The following is a 27,111-nucleotide window of genomic DNA, read 5'->3' on the forward strand; positions in this document are numbered from 1 at the left end:
ATTTTGGTTTTATCGCGCACGTTGAGCGATCTCGCTCGCGTGATCCCGCGAACTCTTGTCGCGGAAAGGCTGAGCGAGCGCGCTCGCCGCGGCGAAGTTAATCTTGTAGCGATATTTGTGAAAAGGCGTCAATAAATGAAATCGCCATATGTAATATCATTGAATTAGAGTGTATAAGAATATAATATAGTATAGTATATAATATAATATAATATAATATATAATATAATATAATATAATATATAATATATAATATAATATAATATAATATAGTATATAATATAATATAGTATAGTGTATAATATATATGAATATGTATTATATTATATGTAATTTCTTTGTATCAACTTTTCCCAGCCAGCGCGAACTTCGGCCTGTGAAAGTCAGCGCCGGCTTTCTTTACCGAGAAAGAACCCAGAAAAATTAGCAGAGGCCAGCCCATGGCGCACGGAGGCTGACCACTCTTGCAGACGTTCCAGGATAAATGATAAATTTTTCTCTTAGTCCTATTTGATTGCTACCAACCTAGGCTCAAGTTTAATTAAGGTATATTGTGATGTTCGTATCACTTATAAATAAAATAATTCGAACTCTCGTATCTAGCTAATGAGTAAGAATTTGTTTCCAATGATTTTACTCTAATTGTCAATAAAATAGATAAATATATCAAATGTAATCAATAAGTAAATCAAATATACATAAATGAGTACAATATTTCGAGGAAAGTCAGACAATGCCCTAGTTTCTTATGGTGCGAATTGTCCCATAAGCAGAGCTAAAGTCTTTCTTGATAGGATATAATTCGGCCCAAGTTTCTTATAGCGCGAGATGTTCTGTAAGTCGAGCTCAAATTATAAGGAAGGGACAGTCTTGCTCAGTTAATCACAATGAGAGAAAGAACTTAGGTATAATCCAAGTTTATTCAGACTCATGCGCTCACCTTGCAAGGCTAGAAGTGAATGCTAGCCTGTGCAGAGGTGGGCCTATTTATACACAGATTTTCCCGCTTATTTTTGTAGGAGAGATTTCATCGACAATTCGAGAGACATTCTCGAATTTTGAGAAATGAGTTTTCTTAATTTACAAGTAAATAACCATTAATATTAAGTTTTTAACACATGTAAACTTTACAGAATTTGTTATTTGTTGATTTTATACAATATACAATTATCGCCAATAGTGTCGTCAAAAGTTATTAACTAATAAAGTTAATTAACGTGATATTACAATATTTACAATGGAAAATTATTAAATTTTCATATAACTTTATAGTTGATTAATTTTGGAAGTATTCTGCAAAATTAATTATTTAAATTAATTAATAACATTTGAATTATAACTAATTTTTCATATTTGTAACAGTTTTTTCCAATCTTATTATGCAATTATTAGATTAATTATCTAAGATTTTTAAATCATAAAGTTATCATTATCAAGTATAAACTTAATATTTTCGTTCTATATATAGCTTATTGTTTAAATAAATTATTAATTGTTTATTTACCAATAACAGTTATTATTCAGCTGTTATTAATGGAACCAATTCTTATTCATGTTCTATGCTTATTCACTTTGCATATGAATTATTTACATTTTTCTAATATTTCATATGTTAACGTAATAAATAAATCAACTTTGCATATTGATATTCATTATTATTTCATAATTGAATGTAATTTTTGTTATTATATTAGGAATCTACATGCTAAAATCTATATAATCAATACTTGGTTATATTAAATTTATCTCTAATTAACATATTTTTCTTAATATTTTTCTTAATATCCAAAATCATTATATCTGTATCTATTACTTTGTGACATCACGCTGTTTCTTTTGATTAGACTCTTATTTGTATACAATCGCGTAAACAGTGAGGTAGCGCCGCAGATAGATACGTTAGACTAGTTGCAGTAATTCAGTGATTTAATAAATAGCTCATAAATAGGACCGTTACAATATTTAAAGTATTTATCTAAGTATAAGCGTTTAGCGTTGGTTGTCAGTTGCCGGCCGAGAGAAACAGCAAAGGAGGAGGTTAGGCCGTTCGCAGGTGCGAACTTTGGCCTTGGAAGGGGGTGTAACGAAAGTGAGCGCTACGATTGTTCTCGTCCAGTATTTTTCCCCATTTCCTTTCTTTCGGTAAGGCACGGTAGCCAGCGTTGGACGCATTTAGAATGTGCCTAATGCATGCCTTTTGTTTGCAGGCAACAGAGATCGCCGAGCAAGACCAAGCCGGTCCGATACCGTAAGAGAGGACCTCATAGAAGGTGTTAAAAAGAGAGAGATAGATAGATAGATAGAAGAAAGTAGGTAAACTAGAGGGGCATCAACTCAGAGGGGTACTAGCTCACTGAGTTGAAGCGTGTGAGTTGAGGTGTGTGCATATTCACCTCACCCCCCCCCCCCTCCCGATCGGCCCGTGCACTGTCGATTCACCCCCCTCCCCTCCTACTGAGTTATACCGATGCGTTCTACGCACTCCCCCCTCCCCTACTGAGTTGATCTGATGTGGCGTATACCGGTGCGTTCTACGCACTCCCCCTCCCCTACTGAGTTGATCTGATGTGGCGTATCCGGTGCGTTCTACGCACTCCCCCTCCCCTACTGAGTTGATCTGATGTGGCTTGATCTGATGTGGCGTGCGTTCTCTGCATTTCCCCCTCTCCCACTGATTTGATTCCTATGCACTACGCGCGTGTTCTGTGTTACGCGTTTTGATTGTTTTATTGTGTGTGTGTGTGTGTGTGTGTGCGCGCGTGTGTTAAAAATTTTTAGATTTATCTGAAAAAAAACGGACGGATCGGGGGATCGAACGCGCGTCCTCCGGATCCGCAGGCCGATGCTCTACCGCTAGAGCTACAGCCACTGTTACCACGGGCAATACCGTATTGTGTATACTGGCTACACACGATTGATATGTGGGGGGGCGGCGGCGCCGGCGGCTGCTGCTGCTGCTGGGGAGGGCCCAAGCGCTAATACAATAAATTTTAATAAATGTTATAAATAGATATTTATTATATAGATATATTATTAATAATTATTTATAAGAAAAGACATTGTTATTAATAATTATTTATTATATAACAAAATATAAAAAATCTACAAAAAATACAAAAAATGTACAAAAAAATACAAAAAAATGTACAAAAATGTATAAAAAACTAACGCCTAGTTTTCGCCATCATCATTATCATCGGCGTCGTCGTCGTCGTCGTCGTCGTCGTCGTCGTCGTCGTCGTCGTCGTCGTCGTCGTCGTCGTCGTCGTCGTCGTCGTCGTCGTCGCCGTCGTCGTCGTCGGCGTCGTCGTCGTCAGCGGTGAAAAATTTTGCTATTTTGTACCGCGGGGCGCCGTCGACGGTTTCGTCCGTGACGCGCAGGCGCTTTTTCCCCGCGATGCGGAGACTCTTCATGAGCGCCGTTGTGGATAATTCCGCGGGCGATCTAGAAAGCTGCCTACTCAACGGAGCTGGCGACGGCGACCGAGAAGGCTGGCGCACAGCGGGGGAATTTTCGGGACTGCTCGACCGTGATGCGAATAATCTTCGCACCACCTGTCTGACCGGCCCGTTCCGATCGACGTGCCGCCTGCTGCCGCGCTGCGGTGGTGATTCCACCCACTGCGGCTGCCGACTGCAGCGACCAGCGACGCAGTGTGCGCACTCCCAGCCCCCGCATACTGGCATGGTGTTGTTGTGATCGCCGACCTGCAACAAAAAAAATGAAAAAAAACTTAGAACATACTACTGCCGATTAAAAAAAAAAGAATCATACGTGTTCTCGTTGGCGGCAGGACGTCTCTTGTATCGCTGGTGGTGAAACTAAGTTCACCAAGAGCGGCTGTTGTGGCGTTGTGATGTCGATCATCATCACGGGTGCTCCTCGAGGCGTCACCAGGTCGACGCATGTCACGCGTCGTGATGGTGGTGGTGGTCGACGCGAGACAATCACCTCGCAGACCATCTCCACGTCGTCGTCGTCGTCATCAGACCTGCAAAAAAAAAAGAAAAAAAAAAAGATTCTTTATTTTGAAAAAAAATCGTTTCATATATCTATCTGTATAATAAATATTCAACTTACACATTCACCGTTGAAGATGATCGGGAGCATGGAGACGGTGGCGGTAATTGGAGTGGCGCTGTCCGATGCGTGCTGTAATCGGAAACACTTATATTTATATTATGCCGATAACGCGACTACGACGACGAAAACCGGACATCGCAAAATAAGATATTTTAAGTACGCGAGAGAAAAGAATGTTAAATTTAAAATTGGAGTATATACTCTCTCTCATATACACACGTACATACATATTATATAACGAATAATACTTTTACATTAATAAATTGATAAATTATCTATATAAAATTTTATCAATTTATTAATACAATATTATTAGATATATAATTGTGTTATTAGTATACAGAAAAAAAAAGAACAGAACCTCTTTTTTTTAATTTAAGAACATATATGCTCTTATTATTTTTAAAAAATTTATGTATAAAAAAGAACAGAACCTCTTTTTTTAATTTAAGAACATATATGCTCTTATTATTTTTAAAAAATTTATGTATAACTAATAACATTTTATTAGTATAATGGTATTAATTATAAAAAAACAGAATGAGAGAGAGAGGGTAAAAGAGAATGAAAAAAATGTACTTACAATATTGAAGGTGGAGGTGTCAGCGGCATCCGAATGGTTGCCGCTTCGTGGATGTCGTCGTCGTCGTTCCTCCTCCTCGGCGAAGGTGTTCGCGGCTGCTCGACGACGACTTCGTCCACCGCTGCTTCTTGCACCGGTAAACCGATCAATCCGAAGACTTCATCTTCGGAAAGATCGATGTCCTCGCCCAACGCCTCGATCGCTTCATTAAGTGCGTCTTGCCACGACGCATCGTCCAAGGAAAACAAATTTTCCACCCGTTCTTCACTCATTTTACTAAACACTTCACAACTCCACGACAAAAAAATCACAATGACGTATCGTTGCAAGGCGTTCGAATTTTTATTCATCTTTTGAAACACTAGCCGCGTTTCGGTCATTGGTCGAAGATTTGGGAGTAGGGATGCGAGATACGCGACAGCACTGATTTTGTCGCACGCATAAGACAATCATAATTTGTGGTGGGAGTAGCTAATGAAAATGTGATTAGTGCGGAGAAGAGACGCCAATGTGTATTAATATAGGATCGCGATAGCGCGTACGCTCTTTATTTCTCACGCAACGGACGAAGAGTAGGTGGTGGCAAGCCGTTGGCAGTGACAAGTTGCAGCGAACGAACGATCGGCCCTTTTCTGGGCCACTTTTTTTTTTTTTTTCAAGTTGACGAAGCTGTACAATCCCGACAGTTAATCGATATCATGATCAATTTAAAACAGCACTTTTCAGTGCTAAATTTTCAATAAAAAAATTTATATTATTTTTTTATAAAGCAGCATTTTTCAGTGCTATTCAAACGTATGGTTAAATATAACATAGACTAACTATTTGTTTAATAAAAAAACTTATATAATTTTTTTAAAAAATCAGCACTTTTAAGTGCTATTCAAACGTATGTGCAAATATATCGTAGCCGCAAAGGTAAGTACTAAAACAATAACAATTTGAAATTACGAATAAATTCAACCTTGTGTTTTTCTTTATTCTTACCCCCACCCCTCCCATTTTCAGCGAAACAAGCAGGTAAGTATAAGGTAAGTATTTTTTCCCTTTTCTGGGCCACTTTTTTTTGCAGTGCTAAATTTTCAATAAAAAAAATTTATATTATTTTTAATATAAATCAGCACTTTTAAGTGCTATTCAAACGTATGTGCAAATATATCAGTGCTAAATTTTCAATAAAAAAAAATTTATATTATTTTTTTATAAATCAGCACTTTTCAGTGCTATTCAAACGTATGGTTAAATATAACATAGACTATCTATTTGTTTAATAAAAAAAACTTATATAATTTTTTTTAAAATCAGCACTTTTAAGTGCTATTCAAACGTATGTGCAAATATATCGTAGCCGCAAAGGTAAGTACTAAAACAATAACAATTTGAAATTACGAATAAATTCAACCTTGTGTTTTTCTTTATTCTTACCCCCCCCCCCCCACCCCCCAATTTTCAGCGAAACGAGCAGGTAAGTATAAGGTAAGTATTTTTTTAATTAGTTAAAAAATATACACAATAAAAATAGTTCGTTTAATTCAGTGTACAAAATAATACTAAAAAAAAACGATAATTTTTTTTTCCTAAATCATAAAATAATATACAGTTAGTATGCACTATTTTTAGAAAGAGCGACAATAACTCAGACGGTAGAGCACTGTCGTATAGATGCAAAGGAGGCTAGGTTCGATTCTCCTGTATATCTATTACCGAAAGATTATTACGAGAAAAAAAATTCGATAAATAATTAAAAATAATTAAAATATCGTTATTAAAAATAACAACAACAAAAAAAATGTCTCTAAAAATCAGTGCGTATATGCGACAGTTTTAATATTACCGAAAGATTATTACGAGAAAAAATTCGATAAATAATGTTACTAATTTTTTCTTATAGCGTATTAGATGTAGACAATTAATTATTTATATGTAAATTGTCAACAATTAAATTCAACAGAAAGGATAGGTAATTTCTTCTCAATTAAAAATAATTAAAATATCGTTATTAAAAATCAGTGCGTATATGCGACAGTTTTAAATGACGTCACTCGCATAGGCCGTTGAGTCAATTCCCCACAAGTTGTATGCTTTACATACGCATACGCGTGCGCACGTGTATGTATAACTCATAAAAATTAAATGAATTTTTTTATGCAATGTATGGCATGTATGGAATGAATGGAATGTATGGCACGTATGGCATGTATGGAATTTTTTAATGGAGGATGGAAGGGGAAATCTCAATCGTTCGTTATAAAAATGAGCTGCATCTCATCAGCAGTTGCATTCGCATCCAGAGTAAACTAGTGTAAAGTGTGAAAGAAGAAAGGTTATACGAATATTCTACAATGAGCTCCAACAAGATTGACTATAGGTAATTATTTGTTTTATTGTTTATAGAACACACTTTATATATTTTTTTAAAATTTTTTTATTTGTGCAGATTTGAGCAAGCGAGGCTGGATAGCTTCACGTCTCAATGGACATGCGCACACGTACGACCAGCAGATCTTGCTGCGGCCGGCTTTTATTATACGGGGCAGATCGATCAAGTACGCTGTTTTGAATGTGGTATGGAAATCTGTCGTTGGGAAGAAGGTGACGACCCTATGACGGAACATAAGCGCTGGGATGGCGGCTGCCTTTTCATTCGTAACAGAAGTTGTGGCAATGTGCCGATCGGATTGAGCCCCGTACCGGTACCTCCTCCTCGAAGAAAAAGTAAAGATGTTTGTGGACCGTATAAGCTCGAGTATCGGGCAGCAACAGCGTGCGCAACAACTAGCCTACCTTCGAGTACAGACGAGCCTGCGTTATCGTTATCGATTGAGAGTCTTGTTACAAAGCTTTTTTCCGATTTACATTTGACGGAGAAATGTGCTTCGAAAACCATAGCAAATGCAACTGTTGGTATGGTATCTGTTTGCGAAGAATTTGTACGCGGTTATAAGAAGAGTATCGATAAACAAAATGAAAAAATGAATAAAATTCGCGAAAGGGTTGAAAAGTCTCAGCGAGATATAGGCAATATTTTGCGTCAACTTGAAATTACCAGATGTAAGATATGTTTGGATGCTAGGATCGCTGTACTTTTTTTACCTTGTGGACATATCACTGTATGCATGGAATGTGCATCAAGAATTGACGATTGTCCAATATGTCGTCAAACTATTAGCAAACGCGTTCGTGCTTATTTTGCGTAAATTTGTTCTTGTTTGGTTTTAATAAAGTTCCTATTATTTTTAAAAAATGTTTGTGTACTTTTTTTTTCTCTTTTAATCTAATATTTTTTTTGTATTTTAATGTTATATTTTTTTGTTTCTAAAATTTATATATTATAAGTGAGTAAAAACAAGGATTGATCGATACGTTAATTTTTAAAATTTATTTTTCAAACTTAAATATAAAAAAATCAAATTACATATCACGACTTTTGCGAGCGAGCATCCATCTACTGATAGCCAGCGCGTTTTTAAAGGGACACGGTGGATTTGATAGATACGCGTTGTGGTTACTGCATACGGAAATGCTATCGTTTGAAATATTCTTGAGTGATGGACAACCCAAATCTTCAACGTTAACCACAGTCGTTCTGTAAAAAAAATCATTAGATATCATTTTTTTCTCTTTAAGATGATACGCGACGAAAAGACACTTACTGTGCATTGGTCAACAAATTTCTCAGCCATTTTGTTTTTTCAAGACCTTTGACAAAAATAGTTGCTCCAAAAAGTGTTTTTTTGATTATTTTTCCAAGATCGTCGTACGGTAAATCGCCAGATTCCCACGGAATACCATGAAAATTTCTCGCTAACCACCGGTTTTCACACTGATTTTTCTTTAATAACCACTCCCATGGGTAAGGTGGTTTAAACAGAAGCACCGATGGAGTTGGATCTTCTTCCAGAGGACAAACAGCAATCTCCTTGAATACGAATTCGTTTAAGCTAGTTTTGAAGCCCTGTACGTCTACAACAAAATCCATCGTAGTAACTGAGGAATCGACGTCGACGACTGCGTCAATACAGACGAATGAATGTCTTTTTATACTGAGCTTGCACTTGTTGATGCCCCACTATAATTTTTCGATCAATCACAATCGTTCACCCCCCTCTATACTTTTTCCAACCAATCAGCATTGACGAGTAATGAATATAACGCGATGGATTTGTCAAATCTGCTCAGTTGAGTAACTAGCATCATGGCTGAGTATTTCAAGAACACAGCTTTGTTGCTCTTGCGCGCACATCGTCTGGCGAATGCAGGTGATGCTAGTGTCGAAGACATCGAAAGATGGTTGACACTGGGTTCATTGGCTTTGCGCAAAGCCGATGAGCTTTCTCGTTCGCCTAGCTTGATCGTGTCTGGCAAACAGAAGCTGCAGGCAGCTATGTGTATGATTAGAAGCGTTTTACATCTGCTAAACGAATACAAGAGTAGGCTGTTGGCACAGCCCCCCATTGCCACCTCATCGATTGCCGAACCTCTGGTGAGCAAACATAGCGAACAATCCATATACGAACCTCTCGTTATTTTAGATGTAGTTGGTGAAGGTCTCGAACCGGCTAGTACTACTACTACTACTACTACTACTACTACTACTACTACTACTACTACTACTACTACTTCTACTACTACCACTACACCGGCTGTTGTTAATCCAGCTCAAGACTCAACAGTTCACTGGAACGACATCAATAGTGCGTTCAAAGGCAGAATAAAGACTGGTGTGATAACCAATCTGAAACATCTGGATTTGAATGCGTTTTTGAGGCATGCCAAACCATTATTCCATGCTCAAATTAAGGAGACCTTGGAGAAACATAGTTCTTTAAAAGTTAATGCCGTACTGGATGCCGAGTATGCAGTCGAAAAGAATAATTGCGATGAAAAGCTCGATGTGAAGCATTTCAATACGAAGATGGCGCCGATATACCTAACCACAGACATAGACGAGTGGTTCGTCGAAAACGTTTTACAACCAATTTAGTAAGAGCACGGAAGAATTTCAAGAGCAAGACTCAGGCTGGTCTCTTCGCGTTATATTAAACTTAACCGTAAATATCAGCAAGTACAATCCTATGAGAGTTGGTTCTTACGTTGAATTGCCCAAGCCTGTTAAAAATAAGAAAGCCTGTGTGAACGTGCGGAACAACGATAACGAATGCTTCAAATGGGCCATCCTTTCGGCGTTACATCCAGTCGCAAGGAATGCATGCCGTGTCACTGCCTATACTGCACATCAAGATAAATATAATTTCAAAAATCTATCATTTCCGGTACACCCGAAAGAAATCGTGAAATTTGAAAAGCAAAACAACGTTTCAGTGAACGTGTACTTTTTAAATTTGAATAATGGATCCTACGATGTGTTGCCGCAACATTTGACCGATGAGAAAAAAGACAGGCATGTGAATCTTCTTCTAGTGGAAAATTATTATATCGATGTAAACGAAAAGCAGCAGCAGCAGCAGCAGCAGCAAATGGAACGTCCCGGTATACCATACAAAGTGCACTACGTTTGGATAAAAGACTTATCTCGATTGATGTATCGACAGTTGTCATTTCGCAAATGTAAGTCGTACATATGCGATCGTTGCTTGCACTATTTTCTAACTGAAGAGAGATTGAAAACGCACGAGATCGACTGTAAAAATGTGAATATGTGTAAAATTGTGCTTCCCAGTGTCAAGGATAAATATTTACAATTTGAAAACTTTAAAAATGAGTGCGCGGTACCGTTCGTCGTGTACGCCGATTTTGAGAGTCTCTTGGAAGCGGTGTCCAACGACGAGAGGATCTATCAACGTCACAAACCGTACAGCGTTGGCTTTTTCGTCAAGTGTAGCTACGATGACTCTCTTTCGCGTTATCGAAGCTACAGACAGAAAACCGTCGATGACGTTGGTCCGGCCAAGTGGTTCGTTCGCAATCTTCACGATTTGGCCAAGTATCTGCAAGAGTTGTACAGAAGCCCGCAGCCTATGGAAAATTTAACGTTTCAAGAGGCACTTAGCTTTCTTCGTGCTACGCTATGTCATATATGTAATAGGCCTTTTGTCGAGAATGAAAAAAAAAAAAAAGACAGAAAAGTTCGCGATCATTGTCACTTTACGGGAAAGTATCGTGGAGCTGCTCACAGCACGTGTAACATTGCTTATCAAGAATCGCGAACTATACCCGTTTTTTTTCACAATCTCAGCGGATACGATGCGCATCTATTTATCCGGGAAATCGCGAACGAATTTCCCCGTCCAGTGAGCCTCATTCCTCAAACCAAGGAAAAATACATATCTTTTACGAAGTACGTGGAAGGTACCGATATAAAGCTGCGTTTCGTCGATTCGTTTCGATTTATGGCGTCCTCGCTCGACAAACTATCGTCGTACTTGGAAAAACACGATATTCTAGAGCGACATTTTCAGCATGATGACGGATACACACTGCCGCAGATTGCCCTACTCAAGAGAAAAGGTGTATTTCCGTATGACTATGTGTCGTCGTTTACAAAACTCGAGGAGACGACGACGCTTCCACAAAAGCAAGATTTTTACAGCAGTCTGTACGATTCGGATATCAGCGACGAAGAGTACAGTCACGCGGAGAACGTTTGGAGAACGTTCGACATCGCCGATCTCGGCAACTATTCGGATTTGTATCTCAAGACGGACGTTCTCTCGTTGGCCGAAGTTTTTGAAAATTTCAGAGCCAAGTGTCGAACGGCGTATCGTTTGGATCCGGCGCACTACTATACAACGCCCGGACTGAGTTGGGACGCCATGTTGAAGTATACGGGTGTAAGGTTGGAGCTCTTGACGGATATCGACATGCTCATGTTTGTCGAGCGCGGCATTCGCGGTGGAGTTAGCCAGTGTTGTAATAGGTACGCTGCCGCGAACAATCCATACATGGACGACGACGACGACGACGACGACGACGACAACTACGATCCACAGAAAGATGACAAATATTTGATGTATTTTGACGTCAATAACCTTTACGGTTGGAGTATGACCGAGCCACTTCCACTCGGTGATTTCGAATGGTGCGACATTGACGCCACCGCCAACTTTTCCTTCGATATTCCCGATGACTCAGCCTTCGGTTACATACTCGAGGTGGATTTGGAGTATCCAGAAGAAATTCACGATGCGCACAGAGATATGCCATTTTGTCCGGAGCACAAAGCCGCTCCGGGATCCAAGCAGAAAAAGCTCATGACGACTCTCCATGATAAGGAGCGTTACGTAATCCACTACAGAGCTCTGAAACAAGCAATAGGGCATGGCTTGCACCTCGCGAAGATACATCGGGTTTTAAAGTTTAAGCAGAGCCCATGGCTCAAGACGTACATCGATTTGAATAGCGAGTTGCGTAAGCGAGCGGCAAACGAATTCGAAAAAATGCTGTACAAACTGTTCAACAATGCGGTGTACGGCAAGACCATGGAAAACGAGAAGAAACACATCGACGTGAAGTTGGTGAACAAGTGGGAGGGGCGATACGGTGCCGAGGCTCTGATAGCTCGACCAAATTTCCACAGTAGCGACATTTTCGACGACGAACTGGTGGCGATTCAACTGTTGCGTACGGAAATCACCGTGAGAAAACCCATTTACATAGGTCTCGCTGTTCTCGACTTGTCCAAGACGCTCGTGTATCGATTCCACTACGACTACATGCTCGGTGCCGCCATTGGCGAGGAGCGTTGCAAGCTTCTGTACACCGACACGGACAGTCTCGTGTACGAGATCACCAATGTAGACATGTACGAGGTCATGCGTCGTGATATTCACGAATTCGATACGTCGGATTTTCCAGAGCCGAATCGCTTCGCGATTCCCAGAGCCAATAAGAAGGTGGTCGGCAAGATGAAGGACGAGAACGCCGGAATGCTCATGCTCGAGTTCGTGGGACTCAGAAGCAAAATGTACAGCGTGAGAGTTCGGAATAGAGATGCGATAAAGAAGGCAAAGGGGATCAAGAATTCGGTGCTGAATACCACGATTACGTTCGCCGACTACGTCAAATGTCTCCGAGAAAATGTGATTATGAGCCGACAGCAAAAGTTCATCAGATCGCGTCATCATCAATTGTACAGCGAGACACAAACAAAGATCGCGCTCAGCGCGCACGACGATAAACGCTTCTTGCTGCCCGGAACCACCGATACGCTTCCTTGGGGCCATTACGGCATTCCGTTGGTGGAGAGGGAGGGGCGGATAGAGGCGTTGGGATTGATCGCAGTCGAGCCAACGGTCGCTGCTGCCGCCGACCGACGCCGTCGAGCCGCCGACCGCCGCCGTCGAGCCGCCACCGCCGCCATCGAGCCGCCGGCCGACGCCGTCGAGCCGCCGCCGTCGAGCCGCCGACCGCCGCCGTCGAGCCGCCGGCCGCCGCCGCCGCCGCTGTCGAGCCGCCGTCGCCGAAAAAGAGCGGAGTGGGGGACGGGTTATATCAATCGACGCCCGAGGCTTCGCAGCTCATTCTCATCGAGACAAAGTTACCAGCAACGTTGACGACGACGACGAGTAGCGAGCAGCAGTCTTCGAATTTCATTCTTAGTCAACTTGCACCGAGAAAAAGAAAGTTACTGGAAGCTCGGTTCGTCGATAAAATTAGAAAAAAATAAAAAAATTACACGAGGTAATTGTGATTTTGTGTGTGTGTGTGTGTGTGTGTGTGTGTGTGTGTGTGTGTGTGTGTGTGTGTGTGTGTGTGTGTGTTTTGTTTCAAGTCGACTGAGTTTAAATATCATTGTTTTTTTCTACAGATGGATCTCGCGCAGCTGAATAATTTAGCTTGTAATCAATTCAAACCCACTATGAAGATTCGTGAATTGGACACAGAATCCAAGTATATGATCACCAGACTCAAACAAGTTGAAACACGATACGGTGCAAAAATCGTAGCCGAAGTGAACGAGGAGTTTCAGCTGTTTCTACCAAACAAGGTATCGAGTGCGCTGATCGTGAATGAAAAGCTGTACAACGATATGTCGGATTACGCTAATAAACTTAAATTATTTCTCAGCCATAAGGGTAATGGTTGTATAGAATTTACAACTGCATAAATATATGTATATCAATGTACGCATAACAAGAAAAAAAAGAAGAGAATAAACTTCCTTTATATTTTTTTCAAATCAAAATATGTGTGTGTGTGTGTTTATTTATTAATTCTTCAATCTACATAGTTTTTCTTTTTTTCTCTACAATACGGTTCTATTTATCCAACTATTGTGCGAATCATCAAATCCTAACCACTTTACGAAAACTCGATTACCACGCCTCTTAATAACCTTTTCCACTAGATAGATGTCGGGATATTTGGTTTTCTGAAGTTCCTGTTCGTAGAAGCCACCTAGGATAGGCTTATTTTGATAATCTTTCAAATGATAAGTAGTTGGATTTGTTGGTGCCACGCGCACAATTGTAAATATTTCCGTTGACCAATTTGGTGTATATCCCTTTTCAAATACTTGCTTCGCTTTGCTCACTCTGACTTTGTCGCCAACTTTGAACTTTGGCTTTCTTCTTCCCACGTATTGTATAAATTTTTTTAATACTTGAGCTTGATTCGCCGCTGTAACTTGGATAGGTTTTATACCAATAGTTTTGTGTTTGCGATTGTTGTAAGCAGCTGTGAGCTCCGGTAGTACGTCGAACCATTTGTAGTTCCCACGGAGACTAAACTTTTTCCACATAGCGTTCTTCAACGTGCGATTAAATCGTTCGCATATCGAAGCTTTGAGCGAACTATTGGTAGAATACAGATTGATATTATATTTTTTCACGAGAGCTTGAAAATCTGTATTGTAGAATTCCTTGCCTCTATCCGTATGAAGATTCTTTGGCCGTCTACCTTTCGCTAAAATAGATTTCATGGCCGCTGTCACTTCGCGACCGGTTTTCCTTTTCACTGGCACAGTCCACGCGTGCTTGGAAAAATTATCAATTATCGTGAGAAGCCAATTATAGCCGCGATTTTGTCTAGAATAGGCCTGCATATCGACGAGATCGGCTTGCCACGTCTCATCGATACCTCGAACGTCGTACTTTCGTCTTGGATAATTACGTCTCGTTGGTTTGTGCAACTCCTCCACCACCGCTTCCATCTAATCGACTGTTTTCTAAATTTTCAACACTTGACTTTATTCGTGGTAATTCCTCTTTGATAATTGCATCCAAATCCTCAAGATCACTCCTTAATCGTGCGATCACGTCTCTCGTAGATTTGATTGCCATCTGAACAATGTTTTCCGCAGTTTCCCAATTTATAGTATCTTTAGCCTTCCGCGGAGGAGCAAGATTTTCCAATCTTTTATTCTCTAGATCGTAATGGTACTCGCTCGTGAGCTTGAACCCAATACCGGGCGGACCGCGAAGACCGTGAACTCCTTGCTCTTTATATTTACGTCCGAATACGTCGACGTTCATTTTGATAATGCTCGAACGATAGGTGTGCTCTTAGTATATATATATATCCACCCTCGCGTAATTCTTCGATTATCGAATGAATTTCGTTGATGTGATTATTGTTACCAGCTGATTGCTCAGCCAATAACAATCGAAGACGATCAACGAGCTCATTCGGATCATCCCAGTATATGTAATCCATAGAAGTATTGTTTCGAGCAATCTTGTAGGTAGGCAAAGACGTATCAGTCGTCTGTAGCAGCCCCTCGCCTCCTTTTGTATTTTTTTTAGTCAAACCAAATAACGGACCAATTATGTTATTGAATTTATTACTATTGTGCGCTCGTATAGCCTCGTTTGGATTATTTTTCTTCCTATGAATATTAGATATCTCCAAGATTTCTTTGTAGCTCTTGAGATCATTGGAAGTGATTAAACTTTGATCAGGTTGCTTTGCAACCAGTAACTCCATCAAACCCTGTGTTTTTGGATACTTGAAATCATCGACGTCTACGTTATCTTTGTCAAAAATTACCGTAGATTTACCAAGCGTGTATGATCCATTTCGTTCTTTACGTACTCCATAAATCAAGTCCACAAAATTCGAATCACTTTTATCCAATGCATTCGTGTACTTGTCGCCAGCTAAATGCTCATCCTCGCTCGGTTCGTCGGATAAACTGTTATAAAATTGTGTAGTATTGTGCGTGACAGTAGCATCGCTATCTCCGCCACTAGACTGAGCGGTTTCGTACTTGTCGACATTATCAGCCGAATTGATTTCGTATTTTAATTTTTTTTTGTTTAGAAATTTCGGCTTTTTAATAACTGTAACGGGAGTTTCGGGGGGAAGATTTTTTTTTTGTTCCTTCTCACTTATTATGACTTTAAGAGGATCGACTATTGGTTTGAATGTCTTATTCAAGACTTCGTCGGTATACTCTCGGTTATGCTTCAATAAACTATATTTTCGTCTTATCGCGTCTTGCGCTTTTACGAGTTGAGAAAGCAAATGTTTTTCCCTTTGATGATAAGCCATGTTAACGCTTCGACGATCATCGAGAGACTGTGTACCGCATTACTATCGTGATATATTTATAACAAAACAATCAAAGCCCTTTCGATATCTTCCACAATTTATAGTACTGTCTTTGTCGATCACTAAAAACCCATATTTATCATCCAACCAGCATTTTGCACAAAGTTCTTTAAATTGATTGTACGTCATATCTGAATTCACATGATCGTCGTATATATGTTTCATATTTGCTTCGTCTTGTCGAAAAATTGCTAATAAATTGACGTTATCTCTCACGAGATGCTTAGGAATACGCGCGTACGTTTGCGAGAGATAGAAACAGTCGACGCTCCTATGTCTGCCCATACAAAAGAAAGCGCGTACATTGTCCTATTTCTCACAGGCGATGTCGTCGAATATCATAATTGAATTAGGCAATGCATGCTCGGGATCGATCACGGATTCGTGCTCCTTGAACGGAAAATACTTCACTCCGTCTATCGGCTTTAACATCTCTTCCAATAATTTATACTTTGGCTGATCGAGCGATTTCGAGTACACGTAAACATTTTCGAATCTAACGCCATTGGGGTGAGTGATAAGCGCCAAAAGACTGTTGGTCTTGCCACAGTTGGACGGACCACAAAAAATAGCTCTGATGCTATTCGGCAGTAAATCTCCATGACGCTTTGGTTGCTTATCCTCCCGCACGATAACGTCAAAATTTTCTACGGGAAGTTTCACAGTTTGTTTCTTGAAATTCATACTCACGAGACAGAGTTCGAACGATAACTGACCACATGGCTATATATATACCTGTTTTTATAGTTTAAAACGTTAGTCGTGTGTTGGACTTGGTCGAGGGATGATCATATGCAAACGTCAAAGAGCAAAGAAAGGACGAGGATTCGTCAATAATATCATTAATAAACTTCCGTTTGAACTCCATATTCCAGGCTATCAATATTGCGGACCAGGAACTAAGTTACAGACACGTTTAGCTCGCGGCGATGGATCGCCGGAATCAATCCTCTCGACGCAGCTTGCAAGCAACACGATATAGCGTACTCGAAAAATCGAGAAAATATCCAAGCTAGAAATATCGCAGACAAAATTTTAGCTGAAAAAGCGATCAAAAGAGTCTTCGCTAAGGATTCTAGTTTTGATGAGAAAGCAGCTGCTTACGCTATATCTAACGCCATGAAATTAAAATCAAAGTTTGGTATGGGTCTCGCGAAGAGAAGAAAGAAAACCAAGACGAAAGGACGCAAGAAAACGAAAAAGTTAGTTAATTTGAAAAGCGTGATCAAAGCGGCCACATTCAAATGGTCCAAGGGTAAATGTGCGCGCAAAGTCATCGGTTCTGCTTTGAAAAAAGCTCGTACAACCGTTAAAAAAGCTGGTGGAAAAGCAAACATCAATGTTCCACGAATTCTGCCAATATCAACTAAGATGGGTGGAGCTTTGCCCTTCCTCATACCACTTTTTGCAGGCTTGAGTGCAACTGGCGCTCTAGCTGGTGGCGCCGCGGGAATCGCAAAAGCCGTGAACGATGCAAAGTCTGCAAAACAGCAATTGGAAGAGAACAAGAGACACAACAAAACGATGGAGACCATTACTCTGGGAAAAGGTCTGTATCTCAAACCTTATAAAAAAGGGTATGGACTTTATCTCAAACCTTATCTGGGATCAGGTTTGAAAAAAAAAAAAGTTCGAAATAAATTTACCAGATAGAGCCCTCACAAATGCCGACTTGATGAAGTATGCAAAAGTTTTGAGTATACCAAATTTTCGCGGAGTCTTCATGAGAAATGACTTACCGAGTTCTGGACCATATTATCACGAATCAGCTATAGTCAATCTTGACGGCGTCGAAGGAGCAGGAACGCACTGGGTGGCTTATCGCAAAATCGGAAAAAACGTCACATATTTCGATAGCTTTGGAGATCTTAGACCACCTATTGATTTAATGATGTATCTTGGCGATATTGAGATCAAATATAATACGAAAAGATATCAAGATTTCAATTCTCACGTATGCGGTCATCTTTGCTTACAGTTTTTGTGCGAGGGTATAAAAGTAAAGGCAACGTGAAAATATCGGTAGTCATGTTCACACAGTCATGGAGGATTCGTTAACTCTGACACTCTCGGGTAATTCTTCACTGTTGGAAGCGCACTATTTCCCACCAATCGAACTATCACAGCATAAACATTACAAGTTGGGCTTAGTCGAGTTTCTAACGTTCAACTCGATACCTAATATCGACGTACATAATAATAAATTTTACGTCGCAAATCAAATTATCGACATACCTGTCGGGACCTACGAGATCGACGACATTGATAAATTTCTTCGCAAAGCTGTGCAGCCTCTCCGTACTGATAATAATAATAATATAATATTTAGTTTGAAACCAAACAACAACACCTTACATTGTACAATCAAGTGTTCCGAACCTATCGATTTTCGTCCGCAGAATTCTATCGGACGATTGTTGGGTTTTTCACAACGTACATTAGAGGCAAACGTTTCTCACAACTCTGATCTTCCCGTCAGTATTCTCAGAGTGAACGCTGTGAGAGTCGAGTGTAATATAACCGCTGGAGCTTACTTGAACGGAAACACCGTTCACGATATTCACGAATTTTTTCCAGCAGTACCGCCTGGATATAAAATTATTGAAATTCCCTCTCGCGTGATTTATCTTCCAGTTACGAAAAAGTCTATAGATTATTTACAATTACGCATCGTCGATCAAGACGGAAATTTAATTAATTTTCGCGGTGAAGTCATAACCATCAGATTACACCTCAAAAGCGTATAATGGGAATTGTTTACGATTCAAAGAGTGGTAGGGACTATATAAGCATTGAAAAATGCAAACCCATCATCAGTCGTCGACTGAAATTGAAAACGTCAACACGACGAACTCCAGTCATCAATCGTCATCGGAAAGCGAAAGCTTTAACACGTCAAAGCATAAAGTTCCTAAAAAGTCTTGGGTTAAGAGTAGTTCCAGGTGGAAAATAAATTGCCTAATATTTTCTTTTTGCTGCTGCTTTCAACGAAACAATGGAGAACATTCTCGAAATACAGTCACCTGTCGTCTTCGATGAATCTTTGGCTCATTACGAGATCCACGCTCATCAACCTTACACCAATTCATCGTTCAAAAATAGTGACGAGATTCGTATATCAATTCAACATCAAGACTTGTGCCTTTTACCATCTCGCAGCTCGTTACACATTTGTGGACGATTACGCAGCAACAATAACACTTTGTTAACGAATACTGATTTTGTTAATAATGCCATTTGTCACATGTTTGAAGAAATTAGGTATGAGCTGAATGCTATAGAAATAGATAAATGTAAGAACGTTGGTCTCACAACCGTTATGAAGAACTGGTTATCTCTCACTCCAAGTCAAACCTTGATTGCGGAAAATGCCGGATGGATAAATACCTTAGAACAAGAGGACCGTAAAATAACTAATGCGAATGGCGACTTTGACATTTTGATTCCTCTGAGCTTCATACTTGGATTCGCTGAGGACTATCGCAAAGTGCTAGTGAATATGAAACATGAATTAATTCTCGTAAGATCGAGTACTGATTTAAATGCAGTTTATCAAACGAAGAAGACCGTGGCCAACGTTGAAGCTTACGAAGAATTCAAGATTAATGTAACACGTCTCGAATGGCTTATGCCCTATGTGACTGCATCGAATGCAAAGAAAATACGTCTACTCGACTTTCTAAAAAGCGAACGAAGTATTTCAATGAGTTTTCGTAGTTGGGAACTGTACGAATATCCAGCGCTGCCTGCAAACACAAATCACGTCTGGACAGTTAAAACGACAAATCAGTTGGAGAAACCACGCTACGTCATCTTAGCCTTCCAAATCAATCGAAAAAATGAACCAAACTCTAACGCTAGTATATTTGATCATTGTAACATCAGAAATGTAAAACTGTACCTCAACTCTCAGTGCTATCCATACGGTAATCTCAACATTGATTTCAGTAAGAACCAGTACGCAATGTTGTACGATATGTATGCCAATTTTCAAAACGTATACTACGGTAAGGATGCCGAACCGATGCTCAAAAAACTCGAATATAAAAATTACATGCCACTCGTAGTGATTGACTGTTCGAAACAAAACGAATCATTAAAGACTGCTCCAGTAGATGTGCGCTTGGAGTTCGAAACCAGAGAAAATATTCCCGAAGGAACTACAGCGTATTGTCTTATTCTACACGATCGCATCGTTCAGTATAATCCGATAAATGGAGATGTGAAGAAACTTATTTAGGAGGGGGGGGGGGGTATTAAAGAATTGACTCTTTCCTTAAGCAGCTCAGTAGTAGCTTTCTATCGCAATGGAGTACGTAGTGGATATGCAAGGCTTCATGATGCCTGGCAAAACTTATGCCGTGAAAGAGTTAGCGATACTCCCACTAAACTACAACGAAGAACCGCTCGTACGCTTGTTCAAACCTCCCTTTCCATGGCGAAGGCTAACGGAGAAATATAAGCGAGAAAATCTCTGGTTAGAACTCTACTATCATGGATTAACATGGAACTCTGGCGATTATAAATACGAAGAGCATAAATTCATCATCACGGATACACTCAAAGATGCCACAAAAATTTTCGTTTCTGGAGATTTGAAAAAAGAGTGGTTAGAACGATATGGCCTCAAAGTTTTCGATTTGAATGATTGGGGCTATTCGCCTTTCGAAAAATTAAAATCAGTTACCGTGTGCCCTAATCATAACGGCAAATACGTAACGACATGTGCACATCAAAACGTTAAAATAATGAAAAAGTTTTATTGATGGCTGTTGTATGGATTGGGAAGAGAGCGATGAAGTCGTTGAAGGATTTCTATAGTGATTTTGTTTTTAAGTAAATACTTTGTAGAATAATATGTATTTTTTTTTAAGAACATGTAGAATAAGATATATTTTTTATCAATAAAAAAATTTTGTTTCAATTGATACAAAAAAATATTCTTTTATTTTTTATTAAACCATCCAACAAAAAAAAAAAGCGAAATTCTTCGCTGACTCTGACGATGACAGCAGCAGCAGCAGCAGCAGTTCATCTTTTTTATAATAAATTTTGTATTTTTTTATCAACAAAAAAAATTTATACAACATAGAATTTAGACAAAAAAAATGTTTATTTATTAGTTGAGGTGGTGTACAATGATGACATGTATAAATATGATTATTTCTTCTTTTCGTTATTGAACTGCTGATAGCCTTTTTGTCCAGGAAAATTTTTAGTATTGCTCGAAAATTTGGAAATACTTTGTTTCCATGTCGATGATTCTTTGTTCTTCTTTTCGTCCGGGTCTTCCTGTGGAAGACGAGAGTACTTTACTTTAGAGTAGCGATCCATTTTATTGGAATGCTGGTTGATGAAAGATTCGATAATTCTTACACTGTGCTATTTATAGTAGCTTACAACCACGAAGTCTACAAATAAAAGAAAGTAAGCAGGTACTTGCACGTTTTTTTCTATTAAACCATCTTCGGTAGATGAGACACGCATGCACGCACACACGCGCGCCCGCGCGCACACATCGAACATAAAAAATTATTATTCGTTATTTACCAATTATAATAAATATTTATTAAAATTTATTATCATTTGTATGTATTAGCGCTTGGGCCCTCCCCAGCAGCAGCAGCAGCAGCCGCCGGCGCCGCCGCCCCCCACATATCAATCGCGTGTGTAGCCAGTATACACAATACGGTATTGCCCGTGGTAACAGTGGCTGTAGCTCTAGCGGTAGAGCATCGGCCTGCGGATCCGGAGGACGCGCGTTCGATCCCCCGATCCGTCCGTTTTTTTTCAGATAAATCTAAAAATTTTTAACACACGCGCGCACACACACACACACACACACACAATAAAACAATCAAAACGCGTAACACAGAACACGCGCGTAGTGCATAGGAATCAAATCAGTGGGAGAGGGGGAAATGCAGAGAACGCACGCCACATCAGATCAACTCAGTAGGGGAGGGGGAGTGCGTAGAACGCACCGGATACGCCACATCAGATCAACTCAGTAGGGGAGGGGGAGTGCGTAGAACGCACCGGTATACGCCACATCAGATCAACTCAGTAGGGGAGGGGGGAGTGCGTAGAACGCATCGGTATAACTCAGTAGGAGGGGGGGGGGGTGAATCGACAGTGCACGGGCCGATCGGGAGGGGGGGGGGGTGAGGTGAATATGCACACACCTCAACTCACACGCTTCAACTCAGTGAGCTAGTACCCCTCTGAGTTGATGCCCCTCTAGTTTACCTACTGAAGAAGTTTATTTGCCATTCGCAAAACATATTTACAACAAGTATACTATACATAGTATACTTTGCCTAGTTACATATATACATCAGGCACATACACATATTTTTAGTCCATGTTGAAATTGGTCCTTGATGTGGCCAATTTCAACAACATTATAACATATAGAGAAGTGTTAAGTCTAGCAATAGGTTTATTGCAGTCAACTTAAAACTATAAATCACAAAAATCACATGTTACTGAGCATTGCAGTCATCTTAATACTGCTTATCAGTCCTCCGCCAAATTCCACTCGCGCTAAGCGGAAGAAAAAAATCCCCCCTACAATCGCTCCAGCGCGGCTAGGGATCGAGGTTGTAAAAATATTTGCGCACCGCCAACTTGAATGACTCCAAAGTTGACAGGCGACGAAGAGAGGTCGGTAAGGAGTTCCACAGACGAGCAGAAAGAGAAAGAGAGAGGCGTGCGTGTCCCACGCAGGTTTAGGCAGGCGCGCGAGGCGTAACCAATTAGCGCTTTAGTCGCGCGCCGCCTAATGAGTAGGCCACGCCGGGGAAAAAGGGAAAGTGGAAGGTCGCTGCCGATTGCGATCAAGCGTACACAGTAGGATTTCGACAGCTTAGCATAGAAGAGTGCATCAGCCTATTTTGACGAGTATACTAACTTACCTTAGCGAGTGCTCCAGCTAAAAAAATGAGAAGCAAGACAAAGGGAGAGAGCGATCATCAGAGTTCGTCGCCATCATCGCGGAAAGGCGGAAGCTGATTTTCCATCAACACGAGTGGCAACCCCTCGCACAGAGCAGCCAGGTTTCCTTGACGTTTGTGGCCTACAGTAATTAAAGTCAAGGACACCTTTGTATTTTCTCTCTCTCTAAGGCGGTATGGCAATGATGCAAGAATTAGGAAAGTGGCAAGGCGTTCGCACGCTGGTCTCTTTCTGGTAATTGCACGGCCAACGCATTAAGTTAAGTCTGCAACTCGTCAAAGCGATCAGTCGCCGGGTGGTTACATTTAGCGTAAATTAAGTTAAGTCGGTGTATCACCAAAGTGGTCACCCGCAGGGCGATATCGTTTTTTTTTATAATTTAAGTGCGGATTGACCAAGTGTCGTTTTCTCATGTAAGCGTTGACTATTGTGAGCGCGGATAACTTTTGCGTATGTTAGAATTAAGGTTTTGTGTACACGCGATTATAAATAAAGTATTTAGTTTCGTTTCTAAACGCAACATTATCTCATTTCCTGACCCTTCCTTTCCCCTCCCCGATTGCTATGAGCGCAGAAATGGTTTTTTTACAGCAATTCTTCAAAATAATCCGTTCTTATTTAGTCTACGCTTTACGGTTATGCAACTCACTGATTTTCTTAGGTGGTAATTTACATCAGCAGTGATTTGTTTAGCTGTAAAACGTCTGTTACGCAAACATATTTTTTATAAATGCGTCATCAGACTATGTTGTTTTTCGTGGTCTACCAGAGCGTTTCTTGTCTTCAACACTACCGCTACTTTTAAAATTATTTACATTATAGTCTACAGTTCGACAAGGAATATTGAGAATATTAGCAATCTGATAATTACTTTTACCACTCATCTGTAATCCAATAACTTGATGATGTTTACCCAAATGTCTTGGTGCCATACTTCAATAATACTTCAACAATATATTACTATGGTAAAAAATAATAAACGAAGGTTACAAGAACATTTATTTTTGATTTTTTTTTTAATTCTTAGTTATGATTAGTTTTAATAGATTAGATTAATTTTTCTACTTACATTGTGACAAACAAAAACAACAAAAATGTTCTTCTTTCAAATAAAATATTATTTTCATGACTGTTGAGTTTCAACAAACCTATATCGCATTACGACTGTTTCTTAATAGTTGTTACACTGACTCATATTTTCGTTGATCGAGATATGCATACAGTTAATATTTGTCTATAATAAATAGAATAGTTTCACGTATAAATGATCTTTTTCATTCTTCCAATGTAGAAAAATGAAATATTGAAAAAATTAGGTTACTTGATATTATGACTGAAAAAAAAATGTTTGCATATGATTATGAAATTTCGTTTAAGCATTCTCCTTATAAAATAAAGCATTTTCTAATTTTTTTTCTACTATTCGAATTCAAGATAAAGAGCAATTAATATAGACCTGTTTTTGAATGAAATGCTCATATAATCGATGAATTTAGATCAACAGCATTTTTGAATAAACGTTTTGGATTGTATAATAAAAGAGCTACGATATACTTTTTTAGATTTTTTCTACGATTTTTTTTCTTGAGATGGCGAGGGGTTCAAGGAACAACAAAAATTTCGTAATTTTTGTTTTGATATTCGCCCCCCCCTATACACAAGGAATATATGTTATCATCATTGTAATATACACGATCAAAAGTGCGTGAAAAGTCCTTTCAAATAAGCCCCTGCAGAGCTCTGTAGATTTATTTCCAGCCGAGATACGGAGTTTCAAATTAAGAGTTGTTTTGTTCTCAGGTGGGCAAAGATTATTGAGCGGGAGTGTATGCATGTTATCGAGTTCCCGGAAAAATACTTAGTTTAAGAAATTCGAAAGAAATTCTTAAACTAAAATTCAACATAAAAAACGATGAAGTCAGTATAATTTTAGGTAAGTTTAATGCGTATAGAACTGCATACTGTATGGTACTGTAATAAAACTGATAAGAATGGAGAATTTCTATTAGAAATATAAGTGACTGCGGTCTATTTCTTCATAACACAATTAAACAGATAAACAAAACCTTCTGTTACGTGACAGTTTTGATGTCTTTACAAAACGGGCACGTGTTAGACCGTTTTAGCTCCGAGTGGTCCTGACTCGGGCGGATTGAACCTTCAGTACGGTACCCCGACCATGTCAGCGAATGGATAATATCCGATAATATCCGAAATTCGTCCGCGCGAGCGGTAATAGATATATAAGATAACATGTCTAGTAATGATATCGGACTACTATCCAATTCAAATAAATATCCTGAAATACGCGGTTGGTCGTCGTTACACACCTGGTCCTGGTACGCAAACAAATGGATTCACCGAAAGGGGAACCTTGAATATGGTGAATAGTTATGGAAATAAAGAGAGAGAGGAAAAAAAACAAGGAAGAAATTTCGGTTTATCGAGAATAGAGGGCAGAAGTACTCACTCTGTTGTTTTAGTTTGAAATATTGTTTGGTTCGTTATGTGGGCAATCACTCCTTTTTGAATCTGGTCAGATTTACCGGTCCAATATATATTTTTTTTATCCAATAATGTGACAACACACAATAAAATGATAATTCCTATGGTTTTCGTTTACACAAAATTATTAAAGCGAATGTACTCGACACTTCTGATACTTGATTATAACTCTAACTCTTATATTCTCAAACTATACTTCAGTAGAAAAATTACAGTTTCTTAGTTGACCGCTCACTCCTAACTAACTAAAGTGTCTGTCGTTGTTTTCGCCGGTTCATTATATATTTTATTTCCTCGCATTCCGTCTCTCTCTCGCACATATGCTTTAGACGTTTACGCTTCTCGTATCGGCTCGTCTTACCTAGCTAAGCACGCTGTCGCAGCATGCTGCCGCAGCGTGAATCAGCCTCTGCCGCACATTCCTACCGAGTCGCGCACACGAATACTGCTAGCTATACTATGTCCGAACGGAGATCTCGAGTCCGAAATATTATTCGACAAAATACAATTATAACACAATGAAGTGTCACGTAATACCTTCCAATCAAATATTGACCTCGTTATCTCAAATAAAAACTCGGCTGTTAATATCAAAACCTTTGTATGAAAAGATACTTTTGAATCAGAACACTATTTTATTAAAATTTCTATTAACGTAGAAAAAATATTTATATTAAAAAAATCTCTCAAACTATGGTCTACGCGACCCGACTAGGATGAATCTGACACATTATTAGATAATCAACTTTTCACTGATAGTTACGCAAGGAAATCAGCATCTGAAAAGTATCAAGGGTTGCAGCACTGATCTGCAGCATAAATACCGAAGGCGCAATCTACGCAACACTATACACAAGGACTTTCGAATGCACAGATACAATTATATTTGAATATCTTGTAACGGTCCTATCTATGAGCTAGTCTATTATTTCACTGAATCACTGCAACCCGTTAAACTCATCTATCTGTTTACATCAATTAGCATATTAATCGGCGCCACCTTGCCTATTATTTGATTGTCTTAGTACAAGACTCTAATTTCATGACCATATAAGGAGCGTGAAGTCACAGACTTATAGATATCGATATAATAGTTTTTGTAATTTGAATAAAATATGTTAATTAGACGTAATTTTGATGTAACAAAACATTTCTTATATAGATTTTAGTACATAAATTTAGATTATAATAATTCGAATTGCGTTTAATTATTAAATAATAATGAATTTTAATATGCAAAGTTAATTTGTTTATTACACTATAAATAATGATTATTAGAAAAATGTGAATACTCCATATTCATAATGAATATCTAAAAACACGAGTAAGAACTGGTTTTATTAATAACAGTTTAATAATAACTGTTATTAATATATAAATAATCGATAATTTATTTAAACATTAAGTTGTATATAGAAAGAAAGTGTTAATTTTGTACATAATAATGATAGCTTTTGCAACGATTACCGAA

At 39.2% G+C, this 27,111-nt stretch overlaps 1 protein-coding gene across 3 annotated transcripts in view; it reads right to left on the reverse strand.

Annotated features, from left to right (window-relative positions):
- The window catches only part of LOC131673122 (uncharacterized), a 974,862-nt gene that overhangs the window by 642,800 nt on the left and 304,951 nt on the right, over positions 1 to 27,111 (reverse strand). The window lies entirely within an intron of this gene.

Source organism: Phymastichus coffea, unplaced genomic scaffold (genome assembly GCF_024137745.1).
Source record: "Phymastichus coffea isolate CEN01 unplaced genomic scaffold, Cenicafe_Pcof_1.1 PCOF00013, whole genome shotgun sequence".
Lineage (NCBI taxonomy): Eukaryota > Metazoa > Arthropoda > Insecta > Hymenoptera > Eulophidae > Phymastichus > Phymastichus coffea.